The sequence below is a fragment of the Eucalyptus grandis genome, chromosome 4 (assembly GCF_016545825.1).
Source record: "Eucalyptus grandis isolate ANBG69807.140 chromosome 4, ASM1654582v1, whole genome shotgun sequence".
Taxonomy (NCBI): Eukaryota; Viridiplantae; Streptophyta; class Magnoliopsida; order Myrtales; family Myrtaceae; genus Eucalyptus; species Eucalyptus grandis.
In genome coordinates this window covers 9814840-9825096 of record NC_052615.1, presented here as the reverse complement: position 1 = coordinate 9825096, position 10257 = coordinate 9814840, and positions in this window count along the sequence as shown.

The window sequence follows — 10257 nt, the reverse complement described above, 5'->3', positions numbered from 1 at the left end:
GTTATGGATAAAATTGAACAAATAAAAAGTATAGCGATCCCATTAAATATTGGAAAAAAAGTTTAGTAGTTACTGATGTCGTTACTCCTTTTTATCCTCATAGCATTTGTTTTTATGGTGAGAAAACCCAACTTAAAATAGGTAAACTTTGGTCTCATCAAAGTACCTCAATAAATTACATGAGGATTGAAGATCGGAGAAGTAATGTAGAGTACATAGGAGTTTGGTGTTGTGTCCGAAGGGAAATGCCCAGAAGCCATCCAATGTATAAATTGGAGTCCCCGGCCTCTCGAGCAAGCACCTAGATCGCATCGCATTTTCAATTGGAACGTTTTCTAAAGTCTGGTTTAAATCAATTTTTATATGATTACACATTAGAACCTCTTAAGAGTGTTCCTCCAGTTCTTTTTGCGAGTTTACATGAAATCATTATAAAAGATTGTGTCAAACATAAGCAGATCACTCTTCCGCTTACCACTGGAAATCTAAAATATAAGGAAATACCATGCTTCCAGCTAAACAATAAAAGTCATGGGGACCTAATGACATCGATGAAAGCTCAGCGCTTGAGGTTAAGCGAGGCTTTATTTCAAACTTGTAACCTCCTTATTCAAGGTAGATTTACCACTCTCACTCTCTCCACAAACATAGGTCTCGGTAATTCAAATCGAACCACCTTAATCTTGTTATTTCATTTCTCTATTAATCTCCCTATTATGGTGAATTGCACAATCTAATTGATCAACAACACTAATGCATACTCTACTTTTTCTTAATGTCATCCGATCATGAATGACTGAGAATTACTTATGTTGCTAGTGAGGACAACATAATCATCCTTGATATCTTTTGCGGGGCAAGATCATTTATTAACATTATTTTACTATCATTTTTGGGAAAAAAAAATGCTAGTTGAATCACTTATAATCTAGGGTTAAGATAACAATAAATCAATAAATAAATAAATAAACCAAATTATGGCCACTGTAATGCAACTACCCTAAACGTTTTTTTTTCTGTATAACTAAAAGCTTTACACTTGCTTATTGTCACATAAATACTCTAAACTTTTTTCTTGTGTCATAAAAAGATCTGAACTTATATCAGTATGATAATAAAAATATAATGCAAGTGCCAAAACTTGGCACAGGGAGTCATTTAAGCACCAAAATTAGAAAGATACACATAAGTGCCACTTTCTTTGAAAAATGAGACATTTAAGTGCTAACTCTAATGACGGGTGTCAGAAATCGTATGTGGAATTTTTTTAATAATATAACTGCCTGCATGGCTCACAAGAGAGTTGAGTTAGTAGAGAATAACAAAAACAACGTCGTTTTGCCTCTTATTTGAATTTTAATATAAATATTAATTGAATTAAATTAAAAACTTAAAAAAAAAGTTGCAGAAGGTGTTGTGCAAGGGCTTCTTCTTCCTTTTTTTTTTTTTAATAATTTAGTTTTAACTTTAGTTTAATTAATATTTATATTCAAATTCAAATTCAAGGCAAAACGACATCTTTTTTGGCTTATCTAGGCACATCAATATGCAAAACGATATTGTTTTTTACTTATCTAGCCACTTTAGCATAGAAAATTATGTTATTTTGCACTTGTCTTGTCAAAAAAACTCCACATTAGTATTTTGGCCGGATTTTCTTACTATTGGCACTTAATTGATCAATTTTGCTCCGATTTTGACACTTAAGTGTACTTTTCCAAACTTTTAATACTTAAGTGTCCCACTATACTAAGTTTTCGAACTTTAGGTGTCTGCACCTCCAATATAACAAATATAACTTGGATGTAATTGAAATAGGGGATATATATGACATAGATGTATAAGTTTGGAATTCTTCATGGTACAAAACAAGTTAGGGGCATTTATATCTCGGTGAACAAGTTTATGGTTTTAGGCAACACAAAAAAAGAAAAAGAAAAGAGAGGGGTATTTGTGTCACAATGGGTATGGTTTAGGGTTTTTTGTTGGTATTTGCCCTATAATCTAGAAGCATCATAAAACTCCAAATTGAGGTGCACATGTGAGGTTGTTAAATTTTTTAGTGAAGGCCAGGATCAAGCTTGGGTTCATAATGAAATTATCTTAAATTTTTCAGTGAAGGTCAGGCTCAAGCTTGGGTTCTCCCCTAGGGATCCCCTTTGTCGAGGACTTTAGATTTTTGTTGTTAATTCTCAATAAGTGGTATCAAAATCAATGGTTGATTAGATTGAATAGGTCGAATATGTATAGATGGGTAGCTGGTGAATATTTTAAAGCAAGAATGTCGCATATGACTCATCTATCGATGTGACAAATAATGCGCTTTTGCTAAGTTTGGTTGGGCCAAAGCGATTAATGGGAAGTTAGAAGGGCATAGTTTTGTCTCTTGCCAAACTTGGCGAAGTCAGGGTGCAGAATGGAGTAGAGTTTATATTGTTGTAGAAGGATACTTGCATTCAGGGGCAGGGGGCTGAATATAGGAGATTCACATGCGAAACAAAAAAATTCTAAGGTGCAAGTGTGCGGGTCTTAGGCAAAAAATTATGAATACCACGGATGTGATTGAAGTGACTCTGGTTCGCCTTAACTGATGGGTGATTAATCGAAATGCTCCCATTTAACATTGTTATGTAGTGCAAAGATATCATGTGTAAGTTATTGTGATTCATGTTCCTATGGGAAAGAACTGGCTTTCTTCAGTGAAACAAATATCTTTGGTTGGCATCTGCTAATGAAATATTATTAATCTTGAAGGTGTGATTCTCTGCCAATGAAGTGCTGCCACGTAAATAGTCATAAATACTGAGATTGGCTAGTGGTACGCAACAAGAAAACTAGACTTTAATGCTGAAATCATATTCTATGACCAATATCAACTTTAGACAGCCATTGTCTGAGTTCCTACTTTGCTTGACCTAGCCATATCAACGAGTGTTTTAAGTTTGGGAAGAGCTTCTAGATTCCAATGTTTGGCGATAAGGATGCAACTCAGTCAAGCTCACGTGCTATTCGAGTTCGACTTGCTGATTACTCAAGCTCGGCTTGATTCTTTTTGAGTTCAAGTAGCTTAAATACTGATTTATCGAGTCTAGCTCAACCTAAAAAATAATAGCTCGCGAGCCTAATCGAGTTATTCAATCTTTATGTATTTTAATTATAAAACTACATTAATAGATACGAACTAAATAAATATATTACTACTTTTTAATTGTAGTGTATTTTAATGATTCTAGCTAGAGTTTGAGATTGGGAAAGGTGTCAAAAAAGTCATAAATCTTTTATTTTTGTGCTGATTTAGTCCTAAATCTTTTTTTTTTGGTGCCGATTTAGACCTAAACCTTTTTATGTTGTGCCAATTTAGTCATTTCCGGAAAACTTTGGCTGGATTTTGTTAACTAGACACCGGTCGGCTAACATGGTCCGATCGACGCTGTCATGGACATTTTTAAATAACATGTTAATATTTTTGAATTTTTGAATTTTATTATTTTTTTCTTTTTCTTTTTCTTTTTTTTCTCCTCTTCTTCCTCCAGCCCGGTCGCCTGGACCTCGGTGACCAGCCGAGGTGACAACCGGCAAGGTCGAGATCGACCTCGCTTGGCACCTCGCCGGTGGCGCGTGAGGATGGCCTTGCGCCTGGGTGGCGAGGCTTGCCCTCACCGAATCGGCGAGGGTCAAGCCTCGCCCATGGCTAGCGAGGCTCGACCTTGCCCATGGCCAGCGAGGCTTGACCTCGCCAGATCCGGCGAGGGCAAGTCTCGCCCACCTGGTGCGAGGCCACCCTTGAGGCCCGGGCGGCGAGGGCGAGCCCCGCCAGCTTGGTGCGAGGAGGCGGCCTCGAGTTGGCCTCGTGTTGAGCCAGCGGGGCTCGCCCTCGCCACCCAGGCCTTGAGGGCGGCTCGGCGGCCTTTGGCGAGGTGGTTGACAAGGTCAACCTTGACCTCGCCGGCCGTCGCCTCTGGCGAGTCGCCGAGGTTCAGCGACCGGCTAGAGGAAGAAGAGGAGAAGAGAAAAAGAAAAAGAAAAAGAAATTAAAATATTAAAGTATTATTAAAAGTTATCCACATCAGTGCCGATCGGGTCACGTCAACTGACCGGCATCTAGTCAACAAAATCCAGCCAAAATTGGCCGGAAATGACTGAATTGGCACAACGTAAAAATGTTTAGGATTAAATCGGCACAAAAAAAAAGGTTTAGGACTAAATTGGCACAAAGACAAAAGGTTTAGGACTTTTTTGATACTTTTCCCGTTTGAGTTTTACTCTAAGTTTTGAGAAAGAGCCGTTATCTAATCAATTCGAGCTGAAGCTTATTGAAAACTTATGTAACTCAATTATCTACTCTTAACTATTTGATTTGGGTCAGATTCAAGCATCGAATTGGTTGTTGACTCAACTCGATTACACACATACTCCCCTAGTTTGGAAAATTAGTTTGTTAGATTTAGTTTGTTCATAAAAAGTAGGAATAATGATACTTAACTTTTTTTCAATTTTTAATGTGATCTATGAACCTTTTTTTGTTTAATAAATCCGTTGAACTTTTAAAATTCCAAGCAAAGTAATTTTTCCATTGAAAATCCTAATACTTAGTTGATGTGGACAGAGTTTTGTTAACTTAATGTTGATTTGCTAGGGTGGCATGTACGTGATTTCCATATGGCTTCCATGTCACACACACACACGCACACATATAGGGACAAAAACATTTCCTGACTAGAGAGAACGGGGTATCAATCTAGATCATTATTCTCAGCCAATAAATGCTAATAGAACAGTCCAAGTCAAAAGAGTACATGGGGAAAATTGTCCAAAAATCCAAAAATCTATTGCACTTTTGTCAATATAGTCCTAACTTTTTAATTATGTTAATTGAGTCCTAAATCTTTTCACGTTTTGCCAATTGAGTTCATTAGATCAATTTTGATATGAAATTGTTGATATCGACAATTTTTACTAATATTTTATTTTTTTGTTTGCATTTTTATTTTATTTTATTTTTTCTTTTCATTTTCATTTCTTTCCTTTTCTTTCTTTTTCCTTTTCCTTCTTTAATTTTTTTTCCTTATTTTTAAGGCTAGTAGGGGGCCATCGGCCACTTGCAGAGGCTTGGCCACCCTTGCAGACCATTGGGTGAGAATTAGCTCTCACCTAGTGGCTAAGGTTGTTGAGCCTTAGTGGCTGAGGTTGTTGAGCCTTGGTCGGTGGCCAGCAGCCACCTTCTAGGCCTTAACAATAAGAAAAGACCCCCCCAAAAAAAAAAGTAAAGAATGAAAAAGAAAAGAAAGAAGAAGCTATTAATATATAAAATTTAAAATGTCCATGTTAGCGTTGGTAATGTCATGTTAGATGGCCAATGTTCACGTGAGTGGTTTCCGGTCAAAATTTGCTGAATGGACTTAATTAATATAATCAAAAAGTTTATGAATAAAAGTGTAATAGATTTAGTACTAATTTTCTCTAGTACATGTGACATGTGGATTTAAATGGAATGACTACATTGAGTGGATCCTTAAAAGTTTAGGGAAAAAATTGAATAAAAAAATTATAGCAATCCCATTAATTATTGAAAGAAAGTTCTAGGACTACGCATATCGTTTCTCCTTTTTATCTTGATAGCATTTGTTTTTGATAACAAGGGAACCCAACTTAAATGGGTAAACTTTGGTCTTGTCGAAGTACCTCAATTAATTAAATGAGGATCAAAGGTTGGAGATGTGATTAGATCAGAAGAGTTTGGTGTGGCTTCCTTGGGGAGTGGAAAACGCTAGAACCTCTTAAGAGTGGTCCTTCGGTTCTCTTCTAAGGTGTGAGGCGAAAAGTTTTGCACATTGCTGATAGTGTTGACGAATTCAAACTTAATTCTCCTTGGAATAAAGTCCACGGCTACTTGGTGCGCCTAGCCAACACTCCCACTGTCAAAACTTTCATTGCTTCTAGAAATTCATGTTTCCTCCCTTCTAGATATTGCTTTTTTGGCTCCATATTCTACTTCTGTGTGGAAGAAGGTAGTGGGTGGGGCTGATTATACCCCACTATTAGAGTAAAATTCCTTTAATAATCTATTTCCTGAAGACTCATTGGATAAAGTTGAGAATTAAGTATTCAGATTTTTTTTTTTTTGAACAAACATACTAATATGCATTAGTAAGAAAAGTTTTTAGTACAAATGTCTCTAGCATCATCACATAATAAGTCCAAAAGAGCAGGCGGGGGACTATTAACCCAATTTCTAAAAAGGCAACCCATTCGTTGGGCTTTGGCTAGCCAATCAGCCACTTTGTTTGTATCTCAATTGCAATAGGCTAAGGTAATACCCGAAGAGTTCTCCAGTTTACGCTTAGCCCTATCCACTAAAGGCTGAACCTCCCAACTTAGGGTATCTGTAGAGAGAACCGCATCCACCAGCATACTATAGTCAGAGAAGTATTTTAGGTGCCAACAATTTTAAGTTTTGAAATTAGAAATAAAGAGTTATTTAATACATAATTGAAAAATTGATCACTGAACATTATTAACTTGTTTACCAGACATGAAATTGTGATTATTATAGGTTGATTTTAGTAATATAAGTGATAATATTCTCATTGCCATAAATTACTTTTTTCTACTTAAAATGTTATGTAACCCCGACTTACTTACCACATTAAGTAGGTTTTCTGATTTAATGGAATTTTTATGTTGATATTAGTTTTAAGCAGTAGATGATGTTTAATCTCATTGAGTGCTGAGCTTTCAAATTTTAGTACTTAATTATATTCTTGACTAGCCATTAGAAATTATAAAGCTTGATGGGCTTCAAATGCAACTGTACTTGATCAAATACATTAGTCCGTACGAGAACAAATAAAATTCCAGACCTATTGAGTATTCCACTTTTGTTGAAATTAAAAGGACAAAGTGGATGAGTGTTGTCTCCACTTTACGGCATTATCTTAGTTAAGTCACATCCGTTGTAAATATTAATTCATTTTTACCGAAATTATTGCTGGACGCGACTCATGAAAATCTATTTGAAATTAATTTTCTTTATTTTTTATTTTTATAATTTGGGAATTCACTATAACTTAATAGATTTACTTAAGGTGTCTTGTGAGCCATATATTATGCATTGCAACTAAGAAAAAATTACATTGTTCTTCTTCTTGCCAAAAAGGAAAAATTGCAGTAATCAATGCATTGTTTTTCTCATGAAAAAATTCCAAATAAAGGCCCAAAGTATTCTCAAATTTTCAAAAAAGAGCCCGAAGCATCATAATTTTTTCAAATGGAAGCTTGAAGTGGACCTTGTTTCGAATAAAAACCTGAAGTGGTCATATTAGTCTCAGAAAAAGACATGACTTCAGGGCATTTGCATTAAGGGTGATCGGGTCCGGGGTGGGTCGGGTCTAGACCTAGACCCTGTACCCGACCCTATTATAACCGGTTCTCTTTTTTTGGACCCTGTTCCCGACCCTATTTGCATTGGACCCTATTCCTAACCTACCTTGTTTTTCCGGTCCGGGAACAGGGTTGACCCTGTTTATATTGAAACATGTTTTGCAATTTCACATAATACTCCCTGTGGAATAACAAAAAGCCTGCCTTTCGTTGATAACTCAACGCTGAAAACAATGGCTAAATCTTCATTGTATAACTAGTAAAGAAAAGAATAACATGTGTTCATGTGATAAAGATTGAAGAACAAGAATCCATCTCGTACGAGGGCGAATGCAAACAACATTGTTCAAGAAAGCAAGTCATCATACGTGGTACCAGTAGACACAGTCCGATATCATCAGACATACGTTGGCTTCCTAAAGTAGAAAAGAGATTAACAAAGCAGGACGCTGGAAAAAAACATTAACTTCAACTGCCAATCAACTCTCTTTCTCTTATATACCACCTGATCGGGTGCATCGTCATCCCCTTCGGCTTCCGGTTTCATGCGACACCACCACTTATGACATGACCAATTCTCAAGATTCGTCCCACCGAGAAAAAAAACACCAAACTCGCAATACAAGAACGGTCCAACGGATCAATATCTTCTTAAAATACCAAAACGAATCAAAAGAGCAAACAGCCAGAGAGATTCAAAACCAGACTTTCATAAAATAAAAGAGGAATTCACAGTGGTAACATACCCGAGCAACCATTCAGTTTAAACAGTCACTCGCGAAAATCAAGATCCTCACGGACCTACATCATTTGGGAAATTCTGCAAATTAAGATGCTAGACTTCTACTAGTCCAAAGCAGGGAATAACATATGAAACCTTGGAAGATTAGCCAACCACTAAATTCAGCAGAAAAATCAACTAGAAAAGGGATCAAATTCAGCAATACAGATCATATCATGGGGTAAGTAGAACTAATTAGCTAGCAGCTCACGACGAAGAGTAAAAATCGTGCTTACCAGCGACGGCGCCAGTGCGGGGGACGGGGACTTGCTGAATAGCTCGGCGGGGAGGAGGACGCTATCGACGGTGAAGATCGCAACGGGGGTGGAGTTGAGCACCATGCTGGCCACCCGTGAGGAGTCGACCCCGGTGTCCCGACGGTCTCCACAGTGAAATCGTACTTCCCGACGCCGTTCGTGGCGAGGGTGCTAATCGGGGCGTTGCTCGTCTTTAGGGAATTGAGACAGCAGGAGTGACACGAGCTCACGTCGGGCGTCAACACCGTCAGGCCCTTGTCCAGCACCGACTGGTGCGTCTTGATGACGCCACTCGAGACGAGGAGGCCCGCGGACGTCTTGCACCCGGCCTTCTCGAGCAGCGCTGTCACGTTCGTGTCCGAGGCTGACGACGCTGGGGTGGCGAGGATGGCCGAGACCAAGATGGGGGCGCTAATCTGGAGGAAGGCGGCGGTGGGCGAGCGGAAGTAGCGTCAGCTGTGTAGCGCTCGGATGGATTAGCGGAGGTGAGAGGCTGAGAGCGACGAGCGTGAGAGTAAAGACAGAAACGACTAGGGTTTTGGTCTTTTGGACTTTTGGGGCCCAAAAACCAGTTCTCAAACCGGTTCCCGAACTAGTCCGGTCGATCCGGTTCCCGGGTGGGTATTCCCTCAGAACCGGTTCCCGGACCGATTCAAACAAGGTCTGAAATTTGGGAATAGTTCCCGGACTGGTTTCAACAGGAATCGGTTCCCGACCCTATTTTCCGGGTGGGCCGAACCGGGAACCGAGTTGACCCGATGCGATTGCACACCTCTAATTTACATCATTCCTTTTTTCTTTCTTTTTTCCTTTTTTTATTAAAAAGATAAAAAAAATTCTTAAAAAAACACAAAATAAAGAAAAAAAACTAGGCGGGAAAGTAAGGCCAGCTTACCACCTGGGGCTGACACCCAACGATGATGAGGCGATAGCCACAAGCAAGGGAGGGCTGTGAACCCTCCCGCCTGTATATAAATAGGAATATAAATTAGTCTTTTTTTTTCTATTTTAAGTTACTTTGGGAAGAAAAAAGTAGAAAAAGGAAAAAAGAAAGAATAAAAGGGAAGAAAATAAATATATATAAAGGATAGAAATAACCTTGACCAACTAGTGAAGTCAGGTCATTTTTTGAGACTGACATGGTTAGTTCAAGGCTTTATTTGAAATAAGGTCTACTCCAAGCCTTTTTTTTTTTTTTTGAGAAACTAAAGACGCATCTGTTAGAGACAATGATTACTTCAAGTCTATATGTAAGAAATTGAGGGCAATTTGGACCATTATTTGAAATTTTCTATTTCTCATAATGTATAGAATCATTTTTTGAAAACCAATATATATGGAGTTAGCATATTTAGAATTAATGACACTCGATAACAAACCTTGTTTAATAAGGAATAGTTAGACTAAGAATAACTTTCTTTGACATTAAAGATTGTTCAAAATTTTCCGAAGTTTTCCATCATTTCTAGAAGTTAAAATAGGTCTTTGCGTCTTCACAAGGAAGGTGCAAGATTTGTGTCGCGACCTCTTTTTCTCGACGCCCACATCAGGGGCGGGCGCCTTGCGGAGGCTAATGGCTCAGCTGAAATGAGTTATGGCCGAACTCTCCCAAGTCCACCAATTCACGACTTTAATAGTCTAAGTTTTTAACCTGTAAATTAATTTTAAAACGGAGTCGCCACTAATCGATTTGGGGTGGGTCGATTAGAAATCTAAGCGAAGTATCGGGAGAAATACTCGCTCCTGCGCAACCAGAGAAATTAGGATCGGGGACTTGATTACACTAGTTAATCACTAATGCCCTTTCGGTACCTAATCTTGTTTAAACCCTAAGGCTTT